The sequence below is a fragment of the Triticum urartu genome, chromosome 3A (assembly GCF_056163025.1).
Source record: "Triticum urartu cultivar PI428250 chromosome 3A, HENAU_Tu73, whole genome shotgun sequence".
Lineage (NCBI taxonomy): Eukaryota > Viridiplantae > Streptophyta > Magnoliopsida > Poales > Poaceae > Triticum > Triticum urartu.
In genome coordinates this window covers 613,824,513-613,851,956 of record NC_141875.1, presented here as the reverse complement: position 1 = coordinate 613,851,956, position 27,444 = coordinate 613,824,513, and the positions used below count along the sequence as shown (strand labels likewise).

At 42.5% G+C, this 27,444-nt stretch overlaps 1 pseudogene; it reads left to right on the top strand.

Moving 5' to 3' along the window:
• Positions 1-165: 165 nt before the first annotated feature.
• LOC125547036 (uncharacterized) lies at positions 166-21,954 on the top strand (annotated as a pseudogene).
• Positions 21,955-27,444: the final 5,490 nt, after the last annotated feature.

Sequence of the window (27,444 nt, the reverse complement as noted above, 5' to 3'; positions counted from 1 at the left end):
AGGAGTATGTTCCTGATGGCGAGGAGGAGGAGGCCGAGGAGGAGGGTGAGGAGGAGGAGGCCGAGGAGGAGGGTGAGGAGGAGGCCGAGGAGGGTGGAGGGGAGGTTGATCCCGCGTTGTGGGGTGACTTGCCACCGGGTTCTTCGCAGGGGTGGCTGCGTGGTAATGCCGGACTACCTACACCACCTTCTGTCGAGGAGCACAAGTGGCTCATTGAACCTGTGGGGACAGAGTAAGTGCCTCTCAATCATATTTTCAACACATGACAACATTTTCTTATTGTACACATGGCAATCATTTGATTCTTTTGCAGAAACTGGATCCTTCACGGAAAGGGCCGTAAACCGAACGGCCTTATCACTGTCCTGTTGAAGGAGTTTTGGCCTGGCCTATTATGCCCGCGGCCAGACAGGGACCCGCAGTAGCGGGTTTTGGCCACGAGCTGGGCCCACTACGAGGCTTGCAGCAACGCGGAGTACGGGACGACCGCTAAGGCCATGATCACCAAATTTTGGGTAAGTTCTCTTCTGAATCACTTGTCTTCAGTTTCGTTCATAGTTTATCATTGAATCACTCAACTCATGCCTTGTTTTCTTCTGGTTTTTGCATGATTGCAGCAACTCTATAGAGTTCTTGACGAGCACAAGGCCAGAGCCGACGTGGTCTTGCTTGCGGCTGCGAAGAAGAAAGCTCATCAGTTGCAGTACGAGGTGCGCTGGGTTGCTGTCTCGCAGTACTACCACTACTACCTGCACCAAAAGATGCCCAAAACTCAAGCGCAGAAGCTACGACTTACCTTGAGCAAGGAGCAGTTCATGATGGTAACTATTACTAACTTTTCATTGTTTCAAGCAGTCAACTATATGTTTCGTGCTCACATGTCATGCTTCCAAAATTTGCATAGGTTGTTCCTCGTTGGTGCTATGGAAGGCATGACGGATGGGCGAGTTTGGTGGATAGGTGGCTCGGCGCCGATGCAGATTTTGCTGCCAAGAGCATCAAGGCCCGGGCTAACCGTGGAGACGACGGGACACACGGCCAAGGAAACAGGAACCACTGGGGCTTCAAGGCCATGAAGGTATATCTATGTGCATGATGCATTTTTGTTCTTCTTTACGTCATGTTCTTATGTATGGCTGACTTCTATTTGACATTGTAGGAGGACAAGTTGAAGAGGCCGCTCTCAGACATGGAGTCGTGGACGCTGGCCCGCGAGCGGAGTCATCGCAAGGAGGGCGAGAGCCAGTACTACGGCAAGACCGAGGAACACCCGGGGTCTTACATTCATCACTATCAGGATTTGCATCTGGATGTTCCTGTTGCTGAGGTCGCCCAATCTCAGATCGACGACACGGCGGTGGTGGCCATCCAGGGGAATAAGAATGGCCGGTATCCGTGTTTCGATGGCTTGATCACTCCTTCAATCTCGTACACACGGCTTCGGGCTAGCAACCCGAGCCAGTTAGAGAGTACGGGGCGTTCACAGACTCCCTTTGCCCGCCAGCATGCTGTAAGTACTTCCTCTTTATCTTTTTCTATCTTGCATTCTCAGTTTATTTTCAGCATTGCTCACTTAGAAACAACCTAAATTATGTAGGCATATAAGGAGTTTGTCGAGCATAGGAATCTCGAGGTGCGGGAGTACTTGAAACGAGTGAAGGCAAACGATGATTACAACCATCAGATGATGACGGTTAGTTTTGCCCTCTTAAAACCAACCTAAATTTTTGCACTTTCATTCCTTCTGATCTTCTAGTTTGCTTGTTTAACTAACATTCAGGCTATGTTGGTGTCTTGGACTAACCGCACGGATCCACCACAAATGGGACCCCCACCACCACCTGTGGGAGAACCCCCACACGTGCCCACGTTCGATGAATGGGTGGCACTAGGCAGTGATGGTTCGGTTAGTACATTTGCCTAACTACTAGCAAACTAGTTCTCGTTCATGAAACACTATCATATCATATTTACCATTAGAATCTTTTCTGAAACATGTAGGGGACCGGTGGCTCGACTCCTTCTCCGTCGACCCCAGTCACTCCAATCTGGCAGAGTGGTGGTGGTCGCGATGACGGTTTTGGCAGAGGTGGTGGTGGTGGTTTTGGCGGAGGTGGTGCTTTTGGCGGAGGTAGTGGTGGTTATGGCGGAGGTGGTGTTTTTGGCGGGGGTGCTCTTGCTTGATGATTCCGTGCATGTGGCCATCGTGCCATGCCTTTCATATTCCTACTTTTATCATGTTTCATGTCTTGCACTACTTTTATGTTCATGAACTTCCATCGGTGATGATCTTTAGATGATGTGATGAACTTGAGTATGTTTAGATGATGATGGTGAACTTGAGTATGTTCACATGATGAATTGTCATATTTCTGCATAATTTCATATTGTTCTGCTTTGAAATGCTGTCAAATGAATTGGAAAAGAGAAAACAGGGAAAATAAATTTAAAAAAAACTATGCCTACAGCAAATCCGTCGGCATATATACGCCCAGGAGTTACCAGGGCTTGCCACGTGGCAAACTATGCCGACGGCTTTGCCGTAGGCATAGCCCTGCTGCCAGGAGAAACCAGGAGCTGCCACGTGGCAGACATATGCCTACGGCAAAGCCGTCGGCATAGTTTAGCCGTAGGCATAGCCCTGCCGCCAGGAGAAGCCGGGGGACGACACGTGGCACAGGTATGCCGACGGCTTGGCCGTCGGCATAGATTTCCATCTATGCCGACGGCCAAGCCGTCGGCATACCTGCGCCACGTGTCGTCCCCTGAATCGCCAGCGCTGTTGACGGCGCCGTCCGTTGCCGTCAGACGGAAAACAACGCCGACGGCTAAACTATGCCGACGGCTATCCCACGGGCGTCGGCATATGCACCTATGCCGACGGCTATACTACGCCGACGGTCTGACACATCTACGCTGACGTGATCTACGCCGACGGGGCTATGCCGACGGCAGCCGTAGGCATAGATCTATGCCGACGGCAAAGGACCTATGCCGACGGCCCTGGGCTGTAGGCATAGCCCGTGAGTCCGGTAGTGCGAGGTGGTCGGGGGTAGCCATGCCCCTGTAGCGACCTGAGACCGATGAACAGGGAGGTGGGGAGAGCGACTGGGGGCTTCGTGCCCAGTTGGGCCGGCCCAGGGGGTTTTCTTTCGTTTTGCTATTTTGTTGTTTTTCTTTTTTAGAGTTTTAGTTTTCTTTTATTTTTGAATAGAAAATAGCTTTATAAAATATAGGAAGAGCACCTAAATTGGTTTTACTAATTATACCACTGCCACATTTAGTTTGAGGTTCAAATAAAATAGTCTAGTATGTTTATAATTTAATAAGCATTTAATAATTATTTTTAGCCACTGTTATATTCACAAGAGCATTAAAATTCTTTACAAAAGTGTTGGATCACCACCATAATTAGTTATGGAATATTTGCCACACTTTGAACATTTTATTTTGCGTGTTTGAAAAATTTGAATTATGGGCTTTAATTTGAATTTGAATTTGAATTGCGATTTGGATCAACCGAGGATTAGCAACAGTAAGAGTGGTGATGTGGCACCATTAAATTGGGATTACTATAGCATAATTATCCAGGTGTCACACACCGTAACGGGACTTATCCCCCGATGCACCCGTCTACTGTCACAGATCTGATTCAATGCCACCGACAGACATCGCACCCCCGATGCCTACACGGCACCACAAGAGAGGTGGTACTTCATATATCCACAACTTGTTGATCTCAACCAGAAAATAGATGGTAACTTGGTTATTGTACTTTCTTTTCAGCTCTTAGAATTTAGTTCTTAGTTTGAAGCAAACAATGGATGCTAAATAGCATTTCCCCGGTTTGCAGCTTTAAATCTGCCATGGCACAGTCATAATAGGGTTTAATTGATCATGTTGGTTCTGTGGTGGTTTCTTTAATAGAAATCGGAGGGGAACCCCTCTTTTGCTCAAAAAAATGCTTAGGGTTTGCCCCTTTTATGATCACTATACGTTTCATAATAGCACTGCTCCACCCATCAAGCTAAACAAGCTTAGTTGTTCAAATATGAATCTGATATTATTAAAACGGAGTCATTTAATTGGTCGTCTAAATGTTCCTAATTTAGTTTCGAAAATTCATGTTCGCCGCTCGGGTGTGTATCTCTATGGTGTGCCCACGGTGGGCCGCGGCCCACCCTGGGATTTTGGGTCAGCCTAGGCCCCGATTCCTCTCTGTTCTGCTGCGCGCTTCCGATCTCTACTCGCCCCCAGCCGCATGCCTCACCGGCGAGTTGCCGTCCCCGGATGGCATGACTCTAGGAGGAGATGTCGGACTAACAGGAGGTCAGGAGCCGCTCGCCCAATAGCGTCACTGCTGCCCGGTCGCGCCGCCGTGCCTATCTTCCCAGTCCATTCAGGGCTCAGGCGTGTAGCACCCACTAAGCCAACCCGATTTATCCTGAGATACGTCCTCAACACTCAGCAGCCACTTCTCATCACCCATTTTCTAATTGATTCATTACTCATTAGGCAGGACTGTCATTAGGGTTTGTTGTGTGCTGAGTGCTACCTACACTTAATGGTTCAGATGTATTTCAGTAATCTTTAGTACATGTAAAGTTCACAGGGTTTCAAAATTCCGCCCCTAGGAACAGACACTAGTCATTTTGGATTGTTGGTCGTAGTGACATTGCTCCAGATTACTACTGCAGGCCAGGTTTGTTGACAATTTTACTTGTCTTTCTTACTCATTTGATATGATATCCAATTATTCACGTCGATTAGTTGCAAACAATAAGTGCTAGACAAACTTTTTGATTCAGATTTTGGACGGTCTCTTACTACAGTTACAATTCTGCATACCTATCCTAGTAAGCTCACAAGTAAATGATTTGTTGTCAATATTCTTTTAGGGTGGACCACCCTGTTTCAAAATACTGGAACCGTAGACATGAGTGAATAGTATTTCTCTGTGTGATCTCTTCCATCATGTGTGGGCAACAAGAACTACATTGTATAGAAAGAAAGTGTCATTTCCAGCTTTTACATAGACTACGATCTTTTACATGGAATACAATCTGCCTACTTGCTTTGTGTCGCACTACCAGCACTCCACCCTTGAAGCTAAACATTATGCCACTGATAATTCCTTAGTTTATTTGTTCAAATACGAATTTGATATGATTCTAATGTTCCTACTTCAGTTTTGAAATGTGTGTCTGCCTGTTATAGAGACATAAGAGGTTTGTATTTCTGTGTATGGTCTGGTCAGCACGGTTGGGGGTGAACTTTGCATATGCAGGGGTTTAAAGGGAGACACTCTTTGAGTTGAATCTGCAATGCATTCCATAGATAATCTGACTACTTTTTATGTTTTCATGAATCTCAGATTCTGAACAGCTTCATAATGATTATGAGCTTGGGTGCATGAAAAGAATAAAGCAGAACAATGTCATGGTTGTCAAACTTGACATTAAGGGACTGAAATCAAGTCCGGATACAATGCAATCCAAACTCTCTCCACCTACAGATTCATGCTCAGAATATGATACTAACAGTGATTCTGAGCTAGAGGGAGACCTAAGTCAATGTAGCTCCCTAGTGAAGGAGTCAGAGGCAGATGCCCTATCTTATTCACCCATTAAGGTGCTTGCTCTAACTTTCCAAGGTTATATTGGTCGCACATATCTTGCAACTGATGCTTTGCAGTGTTTCTACTTTGTTGCACTGCCATTAGCTTAGTTTACAAATTGTGTATGTGAATATGCCCTGCCTATCCATTTTCAGTACATATTCCATATGTCATCATACCATATTTATCCATTCAAATGATGTTCTTGTGTATCAGACGTTCAAAAGGAAGAGGGCAATTTCTGATCGCGGAGGAGCATGAGCAAAGTATTTGGAAAAGGTAGTGACACTTGATAAATCAAATAGCCCATTAGGTGTAGTTGCAATATCACCTGACCCACAAAACACCCCAACTCTTGCAGACTCTAGCCCTACTACACTGGTCATTTTTGATGCCCCAACTCAGCAGACCCCAACTGCAGCAAACAGTATGATGATGCCAGTTGACATAGAACCAGCTCTACGACGCAAAACCCCCATTCCAGCAAAGAGTACACCAAATCATGTTGCCAAATCCCTTTCCAAACTAGAGAGAGCCCCAATTGCAGCAAATAGGACCCTTGTTCCATTTCTTCCCAGTTTAGAAGATGAAGCTTATATTGTTGTCAGGAACTTTGTGCGCATATTTCCTTCATGGAAATATTATTCCACAGACTCAGAACAATTTCCAGTCTTCGTCCGCAACTTACGTGTAAGTAATGTACTAATGTTATTCATGGTAATTACTGCATATGTTTCTGTTGGCAGAAGACACAAGATTTCATTCTTTTAAATAGGCGAGGACCAAACTCGATTGTCAAGACGAGCAAGGGTTGGTTGCACTTTTCAAGCACTCATTGATGAAGTATCGTTCCTACCTGAGGCAAGCGCACTTCGATGGCAAGCCTCTAAACGAAATTTCGGTAAAGTCTCCGGTGATACATTTATCATACAGTGACTTGAATAATCTTGTTACACATTGGTCTCGTCTGCAGCGTAAGGTACTATCCATGATATCACATCACAATTTGAACTACATTTCTGCATTTGCCTTAACGTCTCACTTGTATGAAAACTGTTAGCAGAAGAACATTCATTCTCAAGGGACCGCAGAATCTCACAACTATACTGCACACTGGATTGCTCTTGTGAGTACCTCTTGCCCTGTATGACCATACTTACTTTCATAGCTGTTTGAGCATCACTGCACATGTTAAGATCCATATGGACTCTTACATAAATTTAGAATCAACCCAATGCTTTTTGAAGAGGTTTAGCTTTGCAGTCCTCTTGTAAGGACTGAACGTCGTCTATCACTGTACTTACATTAACAGCTACTCCCTCCGTCCCATAATATAAGAACGTTTTGTACAGTACACTAGTGTTCAAAACACTCTTGTATTATGGTAAGAGGGATTAGTTCATTGTGTAGCATTCTGCATCTTATCTCCCTCGCCCACCATTTACTAAAAAATATCAGATCTATATTTAATCTTATCAAAACGTTGAATACACAAACAATGCCAGTGCAGAAGTGTAGCCCATTGCTCTTGTTAGTACATTTTATCCTGTAACTCTTGTACTTCCAGGGATTGGTAGTTGATTATGTAGCATCAATTTGCATCTTATCTTCATTATCCTCAATCCCTTCCAGTATTATCATATCTATAATTACTCTCTACAAAATGTAGAGTACAGGAAATGCTTATGAAGAAGATTTTGTGCTGAAATTCTTGAGTTGTCCTTCCCTTGACATGGAGAAGGGCATTATAAAGCCAGTGTTAACTAGTAATGTAAGTCAGTCCTTCTAAAGCCTTTATCCTCAACTGCTTTTTAATTTGCTCATACTCCCTATCGTTTACTGCTGTTTAGTTTGTTGTTTCTATCAAAATGCATGTTTGCAACAACCGTAAGTTCCAAGTTAATTTACTTATAAAACCAAATTCCTTATTCATACCATGCACATTACTCAATACTCCCTATATGTATGCTTGTTTTTGTGGATCTATAATCCAGTGTGTGGTGAAGCAGCCCACGTTTGCACCTTGTCATCTCCTGTTTTGTCTTACTGATGTGGCTGATGATATGAACAACATGCCATGCACATTAACCAAAATAGATACAATGATTGTCTTTGCCCTTCATCTATGCTTGTTATGTTGACATGGTAATCCAGTAGTGTAGTGAAGCCCCCCGCATTATGAACAATGCCAAATTATGCTATTGATATTTTGAACTTACTCTTTATTTTCTAATTTGAAATTGGATGGAATTGACAGCACAGTTATCATCTTTGTTTATACACGTGCAAAACCTATTATCTCTCTGCTTGTTTCAGGGTGACATGCCTGATGGCATGCACAAGTCTGCTGAAGGCTGTGACACAAACCCAACATATATTGCAGCAAAGAAGGCAAAACATCTCGAAGATAGCGAGACAACCCCAAAGTATTGTCTTGATGCAGTGTTCAAGTTACTTGAGACTAGTAGTCAGACAAGCTCACAAAATTCGCTGTCTGAATTAGTTCAACTTCTTGAGTCCCAAGTTCTAGCAGAAAGGCATTCTGCAACTCAACTTCGACTTGAAGTCCTATCTCTAAGAAAGATTGCGGAGAACACCAATGAGAGCCTCATTGCTAAACAGCTACACCTGGAAGCTATGACCGACATGCTAGGCCGGTCTCACAGCCTTGCTCGGCAGCTTGCGCAGCAGTTCCGGCACAAGGCTAACCTCTCTTGAACTGTCTTGGAAGTGGTCTCGGTTCAGTATTATTTTGTTACGCTACAATGGTGCCCAGTTTTTGTAATCTGCTTCTTCATTGCGCTTTATGATCCCTGGTGGCGAACTTTGATGCCCAGTGGATGTAATATACCATAAATCCTTTATTGTATAGTGTAGGTTTATTCTAAGTTACTATGCCGTAATTTCTGTATTATATAGAGTAGGTTTGTTCTTAATTCCTACTAGTTACTGCCATCATTCGCTATCTGAAAAAAAATTGATGTAGTCGACCGGGCCGAAACATTTGCCTCTAATGGTCCTGGTTTTCAGCGGGCCACAATTGGGCCGACCTGCATCTTTCTTGGGCCCGAATGGCCATTGGGTCGTTCACACTTTGCACCAGGCCCACAACTTACTCCGGCCTATATTCGGGCCAAATTTTAGTTGGGCCTTTTGTGGACCCAGCGCTTAGTTTGGCCCATGTAGCATTGGGCCATTAGCAGGCTGAATATTCTAGTGGCATGTTACGGCCGAGAAGAAACCATGGGCCTTTAGCAGGCCGAAATTCATGTTGGGCCTCAATTTTCACTAGTGGTCGACGGGCCTTCAGCAGGCTGAAAGGTAGACCGGGCCTTTTTAGGCCCAGTTATATGATGGGCCGTTACCAAGCCGAAACATATTTCGGGCCTAAGTTGGCCCACTGATATCATGGGCCTTTAAGAGGCTGAAAGCTTAGTACATGCATCAACGGGCCGAATTATACGACGGGCCTTTAACAGGACCAAAGTCACGTTGAGCTGAACTATTGCCACCTTTATCACGGGCCGTTAGTGGGCCAGATGTAGCGTCGGACCATATATGGCCCATGGGCAGCACGGTCCATTCCCAGGCCGAAAGACACACTGGGCTGAAATGGGCCCATGTCTACATTGGGCCTCTAACAGGCCGAAAGTCACTAGGACGTAATTGGGCCCAAATATTTGGCGAACAATTAACGGGCCAGATCTAGCTTCAGGCTGTAAATGGGCCTTATTAAACAGGTCCTTATTGGGCTGGCCCACTAATACATGAGTAAGTACTACGGGCCTTTGACTGGGCTGGCCTTTTTAACCTATATGGGCCTTTGTTGGGCCGTGCCACGTGTCGACGTATCATAGGCGCCTCTTGTCCAATGAATGGATGACATCTGTCCCAACGGTGAGCCAACACGTGTTTCCTCCGGCCAATGACAATTTACACGCGGAAAATCCTCATTGGTCCAGGCTGTTAACGGGTTATCGGATAAAAAACCGGCCCAATAGTGTAACGGCGACCCGTTACGGTGGATGCCACGTGTCGGTCACCCTTGATGAAAGCACTTCTATGACATGCGATTTATCGTCATGGAAGTTGATACTTCCGTGATGATAATTTTGGCAATGTCATGGAACACTTCTATGACAACACATGTATGACTATCTTGATTCTGTCATAAAATTTTCATGCATGTACATGCATGACAGAAAACGTGACCTACTGTGACAAACACGTATCATCACGGAAGTGTCTTTTTATCTAGTGAACCATGTCTCAAAATATCAATGCTAAAATAAGTTATCCCTAGCCCATCATGCTCAAACATTGATCAATTCATGAAACACACTCGAACACCCAATACTTGAGCACGATCATATTGCCTCCTAGTTGGTGCTTTTTATGAGAGAAGATGGAGACTCAAATTTCAAAATAAAAATTTCATAAAGTAAAATAAAGTCCCTTTGCAGAGGGAAGTAGGGATTTGTAGAGGTGCCAGAGATCAAAGCGAAAAATTTGAGATAAAAACATTTTGGGAGGTCTATCCATCCCACCAACGAAAATGACATAGAGTTCCCAATACTTTCCATGCATAGATATATCATAGGCGGTTCCCAAACAGAAAATAAAGTTTATTCCTTTTTCCACCATAACTTTCACTTTCCATGGCTAACCGTATCCACGGGTTCCCTCCATACCAACACTTTCCAAGGAATTTATTATTGATAAGATAAAGTAAATTCATTTCTTTTTGCATTTCGGGACTGGGCATCCCTAATACCTTTGCCTTACTCTCGTGCAATGATAAGTGAATGAACACTCCTCTAGAGAATAGCACGTCTAGCATGGAAAATATTAGCCACCCCTCACCGCTCCGCGAGCGAAACAAACACACAAAAGAGAAGTTTATTTTGAAAATTAGAGATGGCACATGCAAATTTGCTTAGAACGGCAAAAGAATACCGCATATAGGTAGATATAGTGGACTCATGTGGCAAAACTGGTTTAAAGGATTTTGGGTGCATAAGTAGAGGTCATACTTAGTGCAAAAATGAAGGCTAGCAAAAGATTGGGAAGCGACCAACCAAGAAACGAATAATCTCATAAGCAAGCATTAAGCATTATTAACACCGAATAATGCACCACAAGTAGGATATAATTTTCATTGCATGACTATTGACTTTCGTACTTGCATAGGGAATCACAAACCTTAACACGAATATTCTTACTTGAGCACAATTACTCATCAAGATGACTCACATATCACATCATCATATCTCAAAACTATTACTAAGAATCAATTTTATTTTGTCCAATGATCTTCATGACATTTTGTTTACTTTATCCTTCTTGGATATCTATCACTTCGGGACTAATTTTCATGAGTTGCTTTTCATAAGCTCAACCAAATATAAGTGAAGATCATGAGCATAACAAATTTTCTTTCTCTCAAAATAATTTAAGTGAAGCAAAAGAGAATTTCTTCAAAATTTTACTAACTCTCAAACAAATCTAAGTGAAGTAAGGGGGAATTTCTTCAAAAATACTAAGCACACCGTGCTCAAAAAGATATAAGTAACGCACTAGAGCAAGTCCTAGCTCATAAAAGATTTAAGTGAAGCATAGAGAGCAATTCTAACAAGTCATGACATAATTTTGGCTCTCACAATAGGTGTGTACAGCAAGGATTTATAACTTAAAACACAAAATAAAATAAGAAAAGACACATATCATACAAGACACTCCAAGCAAAACACATAACATGTGACGAATAAAAATATAGTCTCGAGTAAAATACCGATAGTTGTTGGAAGAAAGCGGGGATGCCACTCGGGGGCATACCCAAGCTTAGTTGGTTGCTCATTGTTGAATAATAGCTTGGGATGCCGGGGCAACCCCAAGCTTAGGATCATACATCCTTCCTTCATCCATCGTAAGATAACCCGAAACTTGAAAACTTCAATCACACAAAACTCAACAAAGCCTTCGTGAGATCCGTTAGTATAAAAATAATAAACCACTACTATAAGTGATGTATCAAACCAATTAATATTTTGTCTTTGTATTATATCTACTGTATTCCAACTTTTATACGGCAAAAACTCATGAAAGAAAATCATAGAGCCATCAAAATAAGCACACAACATAAAGAAAACAAAATCTATCAAAACAGAATAGTCTGTAGCAATCTGACTATTTAGAATACTTCCATAACTCCAAAAACTCTGAAAAATTAGGATGACCTGAGAAATTTGTATAATGATCTACTTCAAGTGGAATGGTTATTTTATCTCTCTCTGGTAAAAAATGAAAATTAATTTCGTGAGCATAAACTTTCTGTTGTTTTCAGCAAGATCAAACAACTATTACCCAAGAAGATCCTAAAGGCTTTACTTGGCACAAACACTAATTAAAACATAAAAACACAATCATAACAATAATATAATTGTGCTAACACTCAAGAACAGAAAGCAAAAAGCAAAAATAAATTTATTCATTGGGTTGCCTCCCACCAAGCGCTATAGTTTTACGCCCTTAGCTAGGCATAAAGCAAGGATCTAAGTTTTGTCATCCTTCTTCTTCTTAATTTTCTTGGGGTACTTTTATCAGGAGGTTTTGTGAACACAAAATAAAAATTATCCATATAAACTTTAGCATTCCTTAGTTGGTTTTCATCATAACCCGTTTGATTTCCCGCAACAATCCAAGAATAGTGTCGATTAACATTATTAAAAACTTGTTGGATTATATCTAGAATTGGGACTTCCTTTTTAAGATTCTCATCAAAGATTTTATTATCCCCAAGCAAATTCCTTAGTGCATAGTAACTATTGTAAATAATTTCATCTATCATTGGTTTTTCATGATTCATATCATAAAAGTCAAAGATTTCCCTAGCTTCCCGAATTATGTAGTCAAACTCGTTCATAAGAACGAGAATGGCCAACTTTTTAGCCCTAGGATTCTTTATATCGGGGAGCTCAAAAAACAATCTTTGCAAAGTAGGATGGGTACGAATAAATTTACTTTCAAGTTTCATAACTAGTGCTGAGATGGCATGCGCATAAGATCTGGTAGTTTTAAGTATAGGAGCATCACCAAGCCTTAGATTCCCAACACAATTGAAAAATTCTTGGATACGTTCTTTTCCCATAACGTTCCCTTTCCCCAAGATAAAAATTTTAGCATCCAGATTGTCTGTACGTCCAATCTTAGGAGTCATGCCATCATCTCTTGGTGCCATACCGAAATCAGTCATGATTGCAAGCAAAGAACAGATCTGACGAGAAAACGGCGAACGGAAAAAGAGAGGCGAATAAAACGGAAAATTTGTGTGAAGTGGGGGAGAGGAAAACGAGAGGCAAATGGAGAATAATGTAAATTGCAAGGAGATGAGATTTGTGATTAGGAACCTGGTTATGTTGAAGATCCTCCCCGGCAACGGCACGAGAAATTCTCCTTGATGGAAGCTGGAACTACGTCGGTATTTCCCTGGAGAGGGAGGGATGATGCAGCACAGCGGCGGTAGGTATTTCCCTCAGTTATGAAACCAAGGTTATCGAACCAGTAGGAGAACCAAGCAACACAACGTAAACAACCCCTGCACACAAATAACAACACCTCGCAACCCACGTGTTAAAAGGGTTGTCAATCCCTTTCGGGTAACGGCGCCAGAAATTGGTGCATGACGGTAAAAAGGTTGTAATAGATTGGATAAATAGGTTGCAAATAAAATAAAGTACAGCAAAGTATTTTTGTATTTTTAGTTTAATAGATCTGAAAATAAAAGCAAGGAAAAAGTAGATCGCAAAGGCAAATATATGAGAAATAAGACCCAGGAGCCGTAGGTTTCACTAGTGGCTTCTCTCAAGAAAAATAGCAAATGGTGGGTAAACAAATTACTGTTGGGGAATTGATAGAACTTCAAATAATTATGACAATATCCAAGCAATGATCATTACATAGGCATCACGTCCAAGATTAGTAGACCAACTCCTGCCTGCATCTACTACTATTACTCCACACATCGACCGCTATCCAGCATGCATGTAGTGTATTAAGTTCATGAAAAAATGGAGTAATACAATAAGAACGATGGCATGATGTAGACAAGATACATTTATCTCTATGGTGGTAGATATAGATCTCGTCTTTTTATCCTTAGTAGCAACGATACATACGTGTCGGTTCCCTTTCTATCACTAGGATCAAGCACCGTAAGATCGAACCCACTATCGGGCACCTCTTCTCGTTGCAAGATAAATAGATCGAGTTGGCCAGACAAAACCCAAATATGGAGAAGAAATACGAGGCTATAAGAGATCATGCATAAAAGAGATCAAAGAAACTCAAATACTTTCATGGATATAAAAACATAGATCTGGTCATAAACTCGAAATTCATCGATCCCAACAAACACACCGCAAAAGAGTAACATCATATGGATCTCTAAGAGACCATTGTATTGAGGATCAAGAGAGAGAGAGATGAAGCCATCTAGCTACTAACTACGGACCCGAAGGTCTACAAAGAACTACTCACGCATCATCGGAGAGGCACCAATGGAAGTGGTGAACCCTTCCGTGATGGTGTCTAGATTAGATCTGGTGTTTTTGGACTCTACGGCGGTTGGATGAATATTTCGTCGACTCCCCTAGGGTTTTGGGAATATTTGGGTATTTATAGAGCAAAGAGGCGGTCCGGGGGCACCCGAGGTGGGCACAACCCACCAGGGCACGCCAGTGCCTCCTGGCGCGCCCAGGTGGGTTGCCCCCTCCTCGGGACTCCCCCCAGGTGCAACCAGGGCCCATCTTCTTCCTTTTGGCCCATAAAAAATCATCGTAAAGTTTCGTGCCATTTGGACTCCGTTTGATATTGATTTCCTGCGATGTAAAAAACATGGAAAAAACAAGAACTGGCACTGGGCACTATGTCAATAGGTTAGTACCAAAAAATGATATAAAATGATTATAAAACATCCAAGATTGATAATAAACAGTATGGAACAATAAAAAATTATAGATACATTGGAGACGTATCAGCATCGCTGGTGCATCCAGTACTTCCCTGAAGGCAACGCGGCCGAGTGCGCCAGCTCGGTCTCCTTCTTCCTCGCCCATCTCGGTGAGAATGTCACCGAGCTTCTCAAGGTGTGGTAAAATTTCAGCTTTGTCGACGAACTTGAGAAGCAGGATCCAGCATATATCCGTGCAAACGAGCTGCATGGTTTTTCCAGCTCACACCCATGTTGGGGTTATGATGGTTTCATCAAAAGAGATGTGCTTGAGAAATCAAAGCATCTAAACAAGGATAGTTTGACCATCCGCTGCGACCTCGCCATTGCCACAATGGTTGATCTCTCCATCAAGGTAGCACCTTCTACCATACATCAGCATATCAACGACCTCCTCCTGTCCAAGGAAGGCACCGATGTGACATTCAATGTTGGCGGCGAGACGTTCATCACCCACCAGTGCGTGCTCGCGGCTCGGTCTACGATCTTAAAGGCTCAGCTCTTTGGCCCCATGAAGGAAGGCACGGTAGCAAGCGTTGTGTGAATACAAGACATGGAAGCAAAAGTGTTTAGGGCCTTGCTTAGCTTTGTTTACACCGAATCGCTGCCCGATATGGAGATAGACACGGGAGAGGAGAAAAAGGGTGGCGAAGAAGCATTATGATTGCAACACTTGCTTGCGACTACAGATAGATATGATCTCCAAAGGTTGAAGGTACTATGAGAAGAAAAGTTATGTAAGCACATAGACATGAAGTCAGTGAAAACTATTTTTAATCTAGCTGAGAGGCACAACTGTTGTGGATTGAAGGAGGTGTGCCTTGAATTCCTCAAGGCTCCTGCTAATTTGAAAGAAATAACAGCAGCTGGCGTCTTTGACGATATAATTAGGACATGCCCCTTTCTTTTAAAGGAGCTAATCGGCAAGTTTGCTTCCTAGAATCGACAAAAATGGTTAGTTCCTTGAGATCTATGTTTCTAAGTAGAACCCTTACTCTCTTGCCACCATTCGATGTATTATATGCATGTTGTGTGACCAAGACATTTTACTTGCATGCATGTGTGTATACTTTCTAGATTTGGGACTTGAACTATCTTGTTCACTTTCTTTCTTTCTTTCACACGGCAAATCAGATGAAGGTGATGACTTGGATAATGTAGCTACATAATGCCCCTCCGTTCTCTAAGATACCAGTGCCCAAATTGCTTCCATTACGGATTACTAGTAATGGTTTGTGCTTGTGTTAGTTTCTATCCATAGTTTTAGAACATGTCCTCAATTTGCTAAATTTGAACCACCATTCCATGTACAAAGTACAATTATGAAGATTTATAGTTTGTGGTCCAATATGGGTCCACCAAACTAATTGCAAAAATATTTGGTATTTTTTAGAGGACCCTATAGGTAGTTGAGAGACCCAAAGCCATATGATTTTTTAGAACAAATCCAAGGCCATATGTAAAGTGCTGGACCTGGGTTTTTTCGTTACATTTTCATTGGGCCGAGTAATATTAGTCCTAGTCGTTTGTGTCCATCATGTGCTATGTATGCTACTACTATTGTACTATACAGGCTCCTGGATCCTATTCCCCGTGTACCACGGGGGATAGCGATCAAACATGTACCCCCAGGTCACTACCGGTGTTGTATGGACCTGCGCATTTCTATTTTTTATCTATTTTGGGAAGGTTCCAGAACCTTCCGTGAACCAGATTTTTTTTCTTTATCTTTATTTCATTTTCCTTTGTTTTTTTATTTTGCCAAACATTTTCACATTTCCAACATTTTTTGAATACACTATTTTTCATAAATCACGAACATTTTATGATTTTCTGAATACTGTTTCAAATCATGAACATTTTTTGAATCAGCGACCAATTTATGATTTTGCACACATTTTCATCAAAATCACAAACATTGTATTAATTCATGGACATTTGTATTTACTTCCCAAAGATTTTATTTTCAAATTCCTGAATATTTTCTAATTTTAGAACTTTTTTAAACCCCATATTTTAAAAATGGTATTTTTTAAAATCCCAAGCAAAAAGAAACGAAAAAAACAGGGGCGCCCCTCTTTGCACTTGGGCTGGCCCAAATCGTGCATGGAAGGGACAGGGGTTGCGCGTTTCGTAGCTATTCTGCGCGTTCCCTCAAGAAAAAAATGCTATTCGGCGCATAGGTCGGGAAATAGGACCTCTCTGCAGGGGTGCCGCCAACTATGAATTAGAGCAACCAGTTTATTTGGAGATTGATATAACCAGAAAATCTCCAAGATGTTGCGGCGGCTAAGTATGCATGCCGGATCCAGAAAATCTCCAGGCGCCATAAAACCTCACATACCCAGTTTTGATGGGAGGAGATTTTAATCTGGTTAGATCGATTGATGACAAAAATAATGGGATTATCAATAGATAGTTTTCTTACCTCTTTAATGACTGGATAAATAAATGGTCCCTTATGGAGATCAAGATTGCTAACAGGGAATTTACTTGGAGTAACAACCAGAATAACCCTATTTTTGCTACGATAGATAGAATCTTTACTTCTGGCACCTGGGATACTAAATTCCCTCTTTCGGTGGCAACGGCACTTCCACGTGTTGGGAGTGATCATGCGCCTATGCTTTTAGATACAGGGGCTCGAAGGGTTACCTCCCCAAAAATGTTTCGCTTTGAAAATGGTGGCTTGACCACCCAGATTTTAAAACGCTAGTGGTTAAGACCTGGAGTTCTCTAGTTCCTGGCAAGACAGCCATTGACATCTGGATGAACAAATGTAGACTATTTAGGAAAAAAGCGAGAGGCTGGAGTATTAATATTGAGGCGGGCATCAAGAAAAGAAAAAGAGAGCTTCTGCTTGAATTTGATATCCTTGATGTCTTCTTCGAAAGAAATCAAATTAGTGATATAGACAGATCCAGAATGGAGGAGATTAAGAAAGAACTTGCTGGTATTTGGAGTAAAGAAGAGATTGCTTTTTGGCAGCAATCCAGAGACCGTAGAATTGTTGATGGTGACAAGAACAACGCTTATTTCCAAGCGCTTCCTAATTATAGGCGTAGGAAAAATCACTTGTCTGAACTTAATGGAGATAGTGGCCCTATGTATACTACCAAAGAAATATTGGATGCAACTACATCCTTTTATAGAAATGTGTTTGGTGCTGAAGAGAAACTTAACATTCATCTTGTCCCTTCCTTCTAGGAGGAAGATGGCCTGGTTACTAGTGAAGAAAATGACCTTCTCCAAAGAAACTTCTCTTAGGAGGAAATTAAGGAAGCAACATTTGGGTCCTATGCACATGGGGCCCCTAGTCCTGAAGGTTTGTCCTTTCTGTTCTACCAAACTTTTTGGGATGTGATCAAAAATGATTTTATGGCATTAGTCAGGGACTTTGAGGAAGGAAAGCTAGACATGCAGAGATTAAATTTTGCTCTAATTGTCCTTATTCCTAAAGAGCCTGACGCCAAGGATATGAATAAATTTAGACTGATTAGTTTGAGTAATTGTGGTGTGAAGATTTTTTTCTAAAGCTATGACCAACAAGGTCTCTCCTGTGGGGCGTAGATTAATCTCATCCAATCAAACTGCATTTATCAAAGGTAAATACATTTTGGAAAGTGTGGTAATGGCTCATGAAGTAATTCATGAGGTTAAGAAATCTGGTTCTCAAGGCTTAGTCCTTCAGTTATATTATGAAAAAGCTTATGACCGAGTCAATTGGGATTTTTTTTGTTTGAAATGCTGCAATCTAGGGGTTTTTGCCCCAAGTGGATATCCTAGATTAAATGTACTTTGATCAATAGCACATTTGCTGTGAGGATCAATGATACTAATGGCAACTATTTTATTGGAGGGAAAGGGATTAAACAAGGGGACCCGCATTCCCCTTTATTGTTTAACCTAGCAGTGGTTATTTTACTAAAATGTTAAAAAATGGCTGCTTCACAAGATCTAATTGCTGGGCTTCTGCCCAATGTAATACCAGGGGTTGTGAGTCTGCAATATGCAAACGACACTATCCTCTTTTTAGAAAATTCTGTTCATAAAGCCAGAAATTTCGAGTGGTTTTTGTCTTGCTTTGAAACCCTATCGGGGATGAAAATTAACTTTCATAAGAGTGATTTGATGACTATTAATGTAGAAGACACAGTAGCTAATGAGTTTGCTCGGATTTTCTGTTGCAAAAAAGGATCCTTTCCTATTAAGTATTTAGGAGTGTCTTTGCACTATGACAACTTGAAGAGGGAAGACATACATCCCATTATTGGCAGGATTATTAAATTCATTTCTGGGTGGCTTGGGAGATACCTTACTTATAGGGGAAAGATTGTTTTGTTATGTGTCTGTTTGATCAGTATTCCTGCATATCTTATGTTTGTTATTAAATTCCCTAAGTGGGCAATCAATGCCATCAATTCTCAGATGGCTCATTTCTTTTGGGGGAATGAGGGAGGACAACACAAATATCGTTTAGCTAACTGGGGACTTGTTACTAGGAAAAAAGAGTTTGGGGGCTGGGGATACCCAACATCAAAGAATTTAACATGGCCTTGCTTGCTTCTTGGGGAAAGAGGTTCTTTGATGATACTGACTCAGATTGGAAAAAGATTATACTTCATAAATATAGAATGACCTCACCCAACCTCCTCTGGGCAAAAGGTGATGGGGGCTCTACCTTCTGGAAGAGCATCACCTGGGCGCTGGCTGCTGCCAAAAACTTTTACAGATGGAGATTGGGTAATGGAGAATTAATAAATTTTTGGCACGATGTCTGGATAGGGGAGTGTTCCCTGAAGGTACAATTTTGGGACCTTTTCTGCATTTCTAACCAAACTGAGTGCATTGTAGCTCAGGTTTGGGACGGCAAAGAGCTTAAACTAACGTTTAGGAGATGTGTTGATCAAGATGTTTTAGATCAATGGAAATTGCTGCTTGATACTGTCCAGCAATATACTTTGACAGCTGAGCCTGATATGCCAATCTGGACTTTGGAGTCAAGTGGTATATACTCCGTTAAATCCTTTTATCAACACATTAACTTTGGGGGGGGGTACCTTGTGCTATCAGAGATGACTTGTGGAAAATTCTCTGCCCTCAAAAATTCATGTGTTCTTGTGGCTGTGTGTTCATAACAAAATTTTAACTAGAGATAATCTTGCTAAAAAAGAAATGTGGAAGATCCTTCCTGTCTCTTCTGTGCTGAACATGAATCTGTTCAACACTTGCTATTTGATTGTGTGGTTGCTCAACATGTTTGGAGCTTTGTGTCTGACTTCTTTAAGATAGATAGAATAGCTAACTTTGAAAATATATTTGCCTTCTAGCATGTGCATAAGAAAAAACCTATTCTGAATATGGTAATTGATACTACCTTGTGGAGCCTGTGGAGACTAAGAAACAAATTTTGTTTTCAAGGGCAAAAATGGAAAAACGTGAACTACATTCTTGCAAAACTAAGCTGTTATTTGCACTAGTGGAAGTTTCTCTACGACGATGCTCAAGCAACCCTACTCCAAAGATGTATCCTTCTGCTGGACAAGCGGCGTGGAGAGCTGATGTGAATCGCCTGGAGATGAGGCGTGGGAGGGGCACATGAACTGGGAGGAGGAAAAGGCTGAAGCTGATGCCGCATGTGAAGATCTTTGCCTGGTTTTGCTTTTCGTTCTTTCCATTGCTCATGGGTCCTGTAATAAGTCAAAAGAGTTTAGTGGAATTATTCAGTGTTCTGCGAGAGAACTTCTGCTCTCAGTAGTTGGGGTGGCATAGTCACTTTTATTCTCCAGTCTAGTACTGAATGTTGTTTGTTCTGCTTCAATCTATAAAATTGGGACAGGTGGACAACCCCTTTCATTTAAAAATAAAGTATGCATGCCGCTAGTTGAAAACTCGTTGATCGATTCCTAGCTGTCGCGTGACCAGCAGGTTGTTGTGTCGAGCCAGCAGCTGCATGCATCCAGCAAACCAAGCACCAGATTTAGTGGTGAGTTACTCTTGCTGCTCACGAAGGACTAGTTGGTTTGATGATCACGGCTTCTGTTTGAGCTACGTGAGAAGAACTCTGTTGAGATTACTACTAGTTGGATCGGTGAGAAGGATTTGTTACTGGAGGTTACAAAGCGGCGGTTTGAACCAATTTCTTTGGAAATTGCATCTGTTCCTACCGGTATCGTGAAAATTTGGCGCCGTATCATAGTCCTTATGGATTCAATCTCTCGAGTGTGAGTGCTAATCTGCTATACAGCACTCGGCACTTCAGCACATAGCCCATATCAGATTCAGTGCCGTCGGCCACGTCATCAACGTATCCATGGTCAGTGGCTACCACCTGCTTGTGGTTAACAACTACTTGCGTACAAAAGCCACCACACCTACTGGCACAGGGATCGTCTCACTCGATTTCATGGTAGGAGGCCATCGTTGGTGCATCGAGTACTATCCTAATGGCGACCACTCAGAGTGCACCGACTCTATATCCCTCTTTTTGCGCCTAGTTGATAGAAGTGTAACAGGGACCTTGAAGGTGAAGTTTGATTTTAGTATTGTCAACCAGCATGAGAAGCAAGATTCGTCATATATTCTTGCAGTGAAGCCACACGACTTATCCAGCCCAAGCACATCTTGGGGTTACAACAATTTCATAAAAAGACAAGATCTTGAGAAATCAAATAATCTTAGGGACGGTTGTTTCACCATCTGATGTGATATTGCGATTGTCACCACCGCTGATCTCTTTATTATGGTACCACCTTCAGGAATACATGAGCATATCAGCGACCTCCTTCTGTCCAAGTCGGGCACTGATGTGACATTCAAGGTTGGCGGGGAATACTTTGGTGCGCCCACCGGTGCGTGCTCGCAGCTTGGTCTGCAGTGTTCAAGGCAGAGCTCTTTGGCCCCATGAAGGAGGACAAAATGGCAAGCGTCATACAGATCAAAGATATGGAATCAAAAGTTTTCCAGGCCTTGCTTAGCTTTATTTACACCGACTCACTGCCCGAAATGGAGATGAACACAATAGAGGAAGGAAAATCCCAAGAAACATTGTGGCTGCAACATTTGCTCGCAGCGGCGGATACATATGATCTCCAAAGGCTGAAAGCACTATGTGAAGAGAGGTTGTGTGAACATATAGACGTGAGCTCTATGACAACTATTATTACTCAAGCCGAGCGGCTCAACTATTGTGGAATGAAAGGGGTATGCTTTGAATTCTCTCAAAACTACCACTGATTTAAAAGAGATAATAGCCGCAGACGGATTAGATGACATAACTATAACCTGCCCCTCTCTTCTAAAAGAGATCATTGCCAAGCTTGTTTCCTAATATCATCAAACACACACACGGTTAGTTGTTGATCCTATATATTTTTCAAAGACAGTATTCTACAATCTATGTTTATAGGTTGTAGTCTGGCTTTGCTGCCAGCATTTGATGTGCCTTCATGATGTGCTGTAGAGACATTTTAGTTGGATGTGTTTTGTGCATCTTTCCTTGATTTCCATTTCCCTATTTAGAGATATCATCTTTTACACTTGCTTTTCTCAATAAGTTACGACATGAACCATCTTTCTTTTCTTTCCTCCAGGCCCACTACCAAAATAACTGCGTATGCCGAGGGCCTCACCTATGCTGACGGCTCCCGTCGGCATAGATAGACCTATCCCGACGGCCTAGTACATGACGTAGGCGTAGAAAAGCCGTTGGCATACGTCTATCTATGTCGACGGGGCCGTCGGCATAGACGAAGCCGTCGGGACCGCTCGAGATACGCCTACGGGGCCTGTCGTCATAGCCCAGGCCCACCTACCCGGTCAGCGCTGACCGTTTGACGGTGTTTAAACTACGCCGATGGGAGGTCACGCCCGCCATCAGCATATCTATGGCAGAGATATGCCTACGGCATAGCCGTCGGCATAGGCCTAGCCCATGCCCCTCTGCCACGCCATCGATCTGTGTGCGACGCCACATCATCGATCTGTGGGACTGCACCTCCGTGTGCACAGCTATGCCGATGGCCTTGCCATCGGCATATATTTATTTTATTTTTATTTTTTATTTTACTTTATATTATCTATGGCAGAGGTATGCCTACGGCATAGCCGTCGGCATGGGCCTGGCCCATGCCCCTCTGCCACGTCATCGATCTGTGTGCGATGCCACATCATCGATCTGTGGGACTGCACCTCCGTGTGCGCAGCTATGGCCGTCGGCATATATTTATTTTATTTTTATTTTTTTATTTTTACTTTATATTATTTTTTGTTTTTCCATAAGATAATTATGCCTTATCTAAAAAAACATACCCCGATGGTATATCGATTGCCCCCCGTTACGAACGTCGCTGTCGCCGTGTCACGGGGGGACGGTCGACGCGGAGGGAATCTGGTTAGTGGGGGGATTCGGGGTGTAGCTATGTCACCGAAACATCGCACGGGTCCCGATGCATATGTGAAAGTGTTCAGGCATGCGTAGACGTCCGTCTTGGGGCTCCGCGGTGTGGCCCCCCTCCACGCAAGGCAGTGCGCCGTCACTTGGAGGGGGTCCAACCCCGGAGACATGTGCCGCCTCTTCAGACGTGCCACCACACCACCCCGCATGTATGAGGTCCCGGTGCGATGCTCCGGTGGCATTGCTACCCCCCCCCCCCAGGGCCCCCGTTCCGCCTAACCCTGTAGCGTTCGACCACGGGATCTAGCCCTTTGACTTTGTGCACGGACGGGCTTTGACTAGTGGACCTATCCACCCGGTTGTGTTAGGTCAGCCCATAGGAACACTTTGGAGCAACATTCAGGCCAGACCCACAGCAAGATCCCCTCCGTGTAGACCCGACGCGTCCGTTTCCCCCTCCAGGTGCCGGCGGCGGTGCCGGCCGTGAGGGGGGCACACCTCGGAGACGCGTGTCACCTCTTCAGACATGCCACCACACTGTACGGCATGTATGAGGTCCCGGTGGGACGCTCCGGTGGCATTGCTACCCCGCAAGGCCCCCCTGTCCCGCCTAACCCTGTAGCGTTTGACAACGGGATATAGCCCTTTGACTTTGCACAGACGGGCTTTAACCAGTGGCACTCTCCACCCGATTGTGTTAGGTCAGCCCATAGGAACACTTTGGAGCAACATCCGGGCCAAAGCCACAGCAAGATCCCCTCTGTGTAGACCTGATATGTCTCCAACGTATCTATAATTTTTGATTGCTCCATGCTATTTTATCTACTGTTTTGGACATTATTGGCCTTTATTATCCACTTTTATATTATTTTTGGGACTAACCTATTAACCAGAGGCCCAGCCCAGAATTGCTGTTTTTGCCTATATTAGGGTTTCGAAGAAAAGGAATATCAAACGGAGTCCAAACGGAATGAAACCTTCGGGAACGTGATTTTCTTACCGAACATGATCCAGGAGACTTGGACCCTACGTCAAGAAATAAAGGAGGAGGCCACGAGGTAGGGGCGCGCCTACCCCCCCCCCCAGCGCGCCCTCCACCCTCGTGGGCCCCCTGATGCTCCACCGACGTACTCCTTCCTCCTATATATACCTACGTACCCCCAAACGATCAGATACGGAGCCAAAACCCTAATTCCACCGCCGTAACTTCCTGTATCCACGAGATCCCATCTTGGGGCCTGTTCCGGAGCTCTGCCGAAGGGGGCATCCATCACGGAGGGCTTCTACATCAACACCATAGCCTCTTCGATGAAGTGTGAGTAGTTTACCTTAGACCTTCGGGTCCATAGTTATTAGCTAGATGGCTTCTTCTCTCTTTTTGGATCTCAATACAATGTTCTCCCCCTCTCTTGTGGAGATCTATTCGATGTAATCTTCTTTTTGCGGTGTGTTTGTTGAGACCGATGAATTATGGGTTTATGATCAAGATTATCTATGAATAATATTTGAATCTTCTTTGAATTCTTTTATGTATGATTGGTTATCTTTGCAAGTCTCTTCGAATTATCAGTTTGGTTTGGCCTACTAGATTGATCTTTCTTGCAATGGGAGAAGTGCTTAGCTTTGGGTTCAATCTTGCGGTGTCCTTTCCCAGTGACAGTAGGGGCAGCAAGGCACGTATTGTATTCTTGCCATCGAGGATAACAAGATGGGTTTTTTATCATATTGCATGAATTTATCCCTCTACATCATGTCATCTTGCTTAAGGTGTTACTCTGTTTTCATGAACTTAATACTCTAGATGCATTCTGGATAGCGGTCGAAGTGGAGTAATAGTAGTAGATGCAGGCAGGAGTCGGTCTACTTGTATCAGACGTGATGCCTATATACATGATCATACCTAGATATTCTCATAACTATGCTCAATTGTTTCAATTGCTCAACAGTAATTCGTTCACCCACCGTAAAATACATATGCTCTTGAGAGAAGCCACTAGTGAAACCTATGGCCCCCGGGTCTATCTTCATCATATTAATCTTCCAATACTTAGTTATTTCCTTTGCTTTTTACTTTTCTTTTATTTTACTTTCCATCTTTATCATAAAAAATACCAAAAATATTATCTTGTCATATCTATCAGATCTCACTCTCGTAAGTGACCGTGAAGGGATTGACAACCCCTTATCGCGTTGGTTGCGAGGAGTTATTTGCTTGGTGTAGGTGCGAGGGACTCGCGCGTAGCCTCGTACTGGATTGATACCTTGGTTCTCAAAAACTGAGGGAAATACTTACGCTACTTTTCTGCATCATCCTTTCCTCTTCAAGGAAATCCAACGCAGTGCTCAAGAGGTAGCAAGAAGATTTCTGGCACCGTTGCGGGGGAGTCTATGCAAAAGTCAAACATACCAAGTACCCATCACAACCCTTATCTCCCGCATTACATTATTTGCCATTTGCCTCTCGTTTTCCTCTCCCCCACTTCACCCTTCTTGTCTTATTCGCCCTCTCTCTCTCTCTCTATCCTCCCTCTCTTTCTCTATTTGCCTCTTTTTGCCCTTTGCACCTTCTGCCGTTATGTCTGAAATTGGGGAAATTATTGTCGATTTGGACAATAATAATATCATGAAAAATTCTGATGCTCCTACTAAAGAACCCCCCATCTTACATACAAAAAAATTCCGTGTTGGTAGTGGTAATATTATTGGAAAAGGAGTTATTCAAGATTTCTTTACTTGTGTCGGTGCTTTACCTTCTATGGGTAGCTCTATCCTTCATAGAACTAGTAGTCTTGCGGACGCTATTGCCATGCTTGTAGTTGAACTTGAAAGACAATTCATGCACATGCATCCTTGCATACAAAGGATTTTCCTAGAATTTTCTAATATTGAGCATTCTTCTGTTAAGCGTGTCGCTACTATCTTTTTGGCTCATGAGTTTAGATTCATAATAAAAGAGGCCAAATAAATCTTTGCGCATTATAGGGTGGACGCTTGCCGTCCTCCCATAGAGGCAATCCTTTTTGATCAAGAAGAAATAATGCGTTTTCAATCTCTAGACTATGTTGCTTTCAATGAAAATCTTAGAAAAAGGGTTCCTACCAATGTTTTAGTTGATAGAATTTCTGAACTTAATGATGATTTGGCCATTCGAAATAATGAACTAGGATATTCTCTTGAATATAGGCTCACAAAGTTCTGTCAAAAGAATGCTTATAATGATGAATTGGTTGTGCAATACGAAGGACCAAAGGAGGAACCTATACCTCCCAAGGTTGATCTTGGGGACTTTTGTCCCATTAAATTTAGCCCTTTTGATTACTTTTTCTTGCCTCAAAGAAAACTTGCTGCCGAATGTAGAGAATATGAAATAAGTTTTAATGATCTATCTTACTATTATGGCAATACCTAGATCTATCCTTGCTTTTTATGCCTAGCTAGGGGCGTTAAACGATAGCGCTTGTTGGGAGGCAACCCAATTTTATTTTTATTCCTTGATTTTTGCTCCTGTTTAGTAATAAATAATTTACCTAGCCTCTGTATTGGTTGTGTTTTTGTGTTTAATTAGTGTTTGTGCCAAGTAGAACCGTTGGGAAGACTTGAGGAAAGTCTTGTTAATCTTGCTGTAAAAAACAGAAACTTTAGTGCTCACGAGAACTGCTGCCATTTTTATTTGGAAAGTGATATTTAGTTAATTCTTTTTGCAGATGATTAATAGATAAATTCCTCACGTCCAGAAATTTATTTTAGAATTTTTGGGGTTCCAGATATTGCGCTAGCTACATATTACTACAGGCTATTCTGTTTTTGGCAGATTCTGTTTTCCGTGTGTTGTTTGCTTATTTGGATGAATCTATGGCTAGTAAAATAGTTTATAAACCATAGAGAAGTTGTAATACAGTAGGTTTAACTCCAATATAAATAAATAATGAGTTCATTACAGTACCTTGAAGTGGTATTTTTTTTACTTTCGCTAACGGAGCTCACGAGATTTTCTACATTAAGTTTTGTGTTGTGAAGTTTTCAAATTTTGGGAAAAGATTTGATGGATTATGTAACAAGGAGTGGAAAGAGCCTAAGCTTGGGGATGCCCATGGCACCCCCAAGATAATCTAAGGACACATAAAAGCCAAAGCTTGGGGATGCCCCGGAAGGCATCCCCTCTTTCGTCTACTTCTATCGGTAACTTTACTTGGAGCTATATTTTTATTCACCACATGATATGTGTTTTGCTTGGAGAGTCTTGTATTATTTGATTCTTTATTTGTTAGTTTACCAAAATCATCCTTGCTGTACACACCTTTTGATAGAGCCATACATGATTTGGAATTTGTTAGAATACTCTATGTGCTTCGCTTATATCATTTGAGTTATATAGTTTTGCTCTAGTACTTCAATTATATTTTTTAGAGCACGGTGGTGGAATTG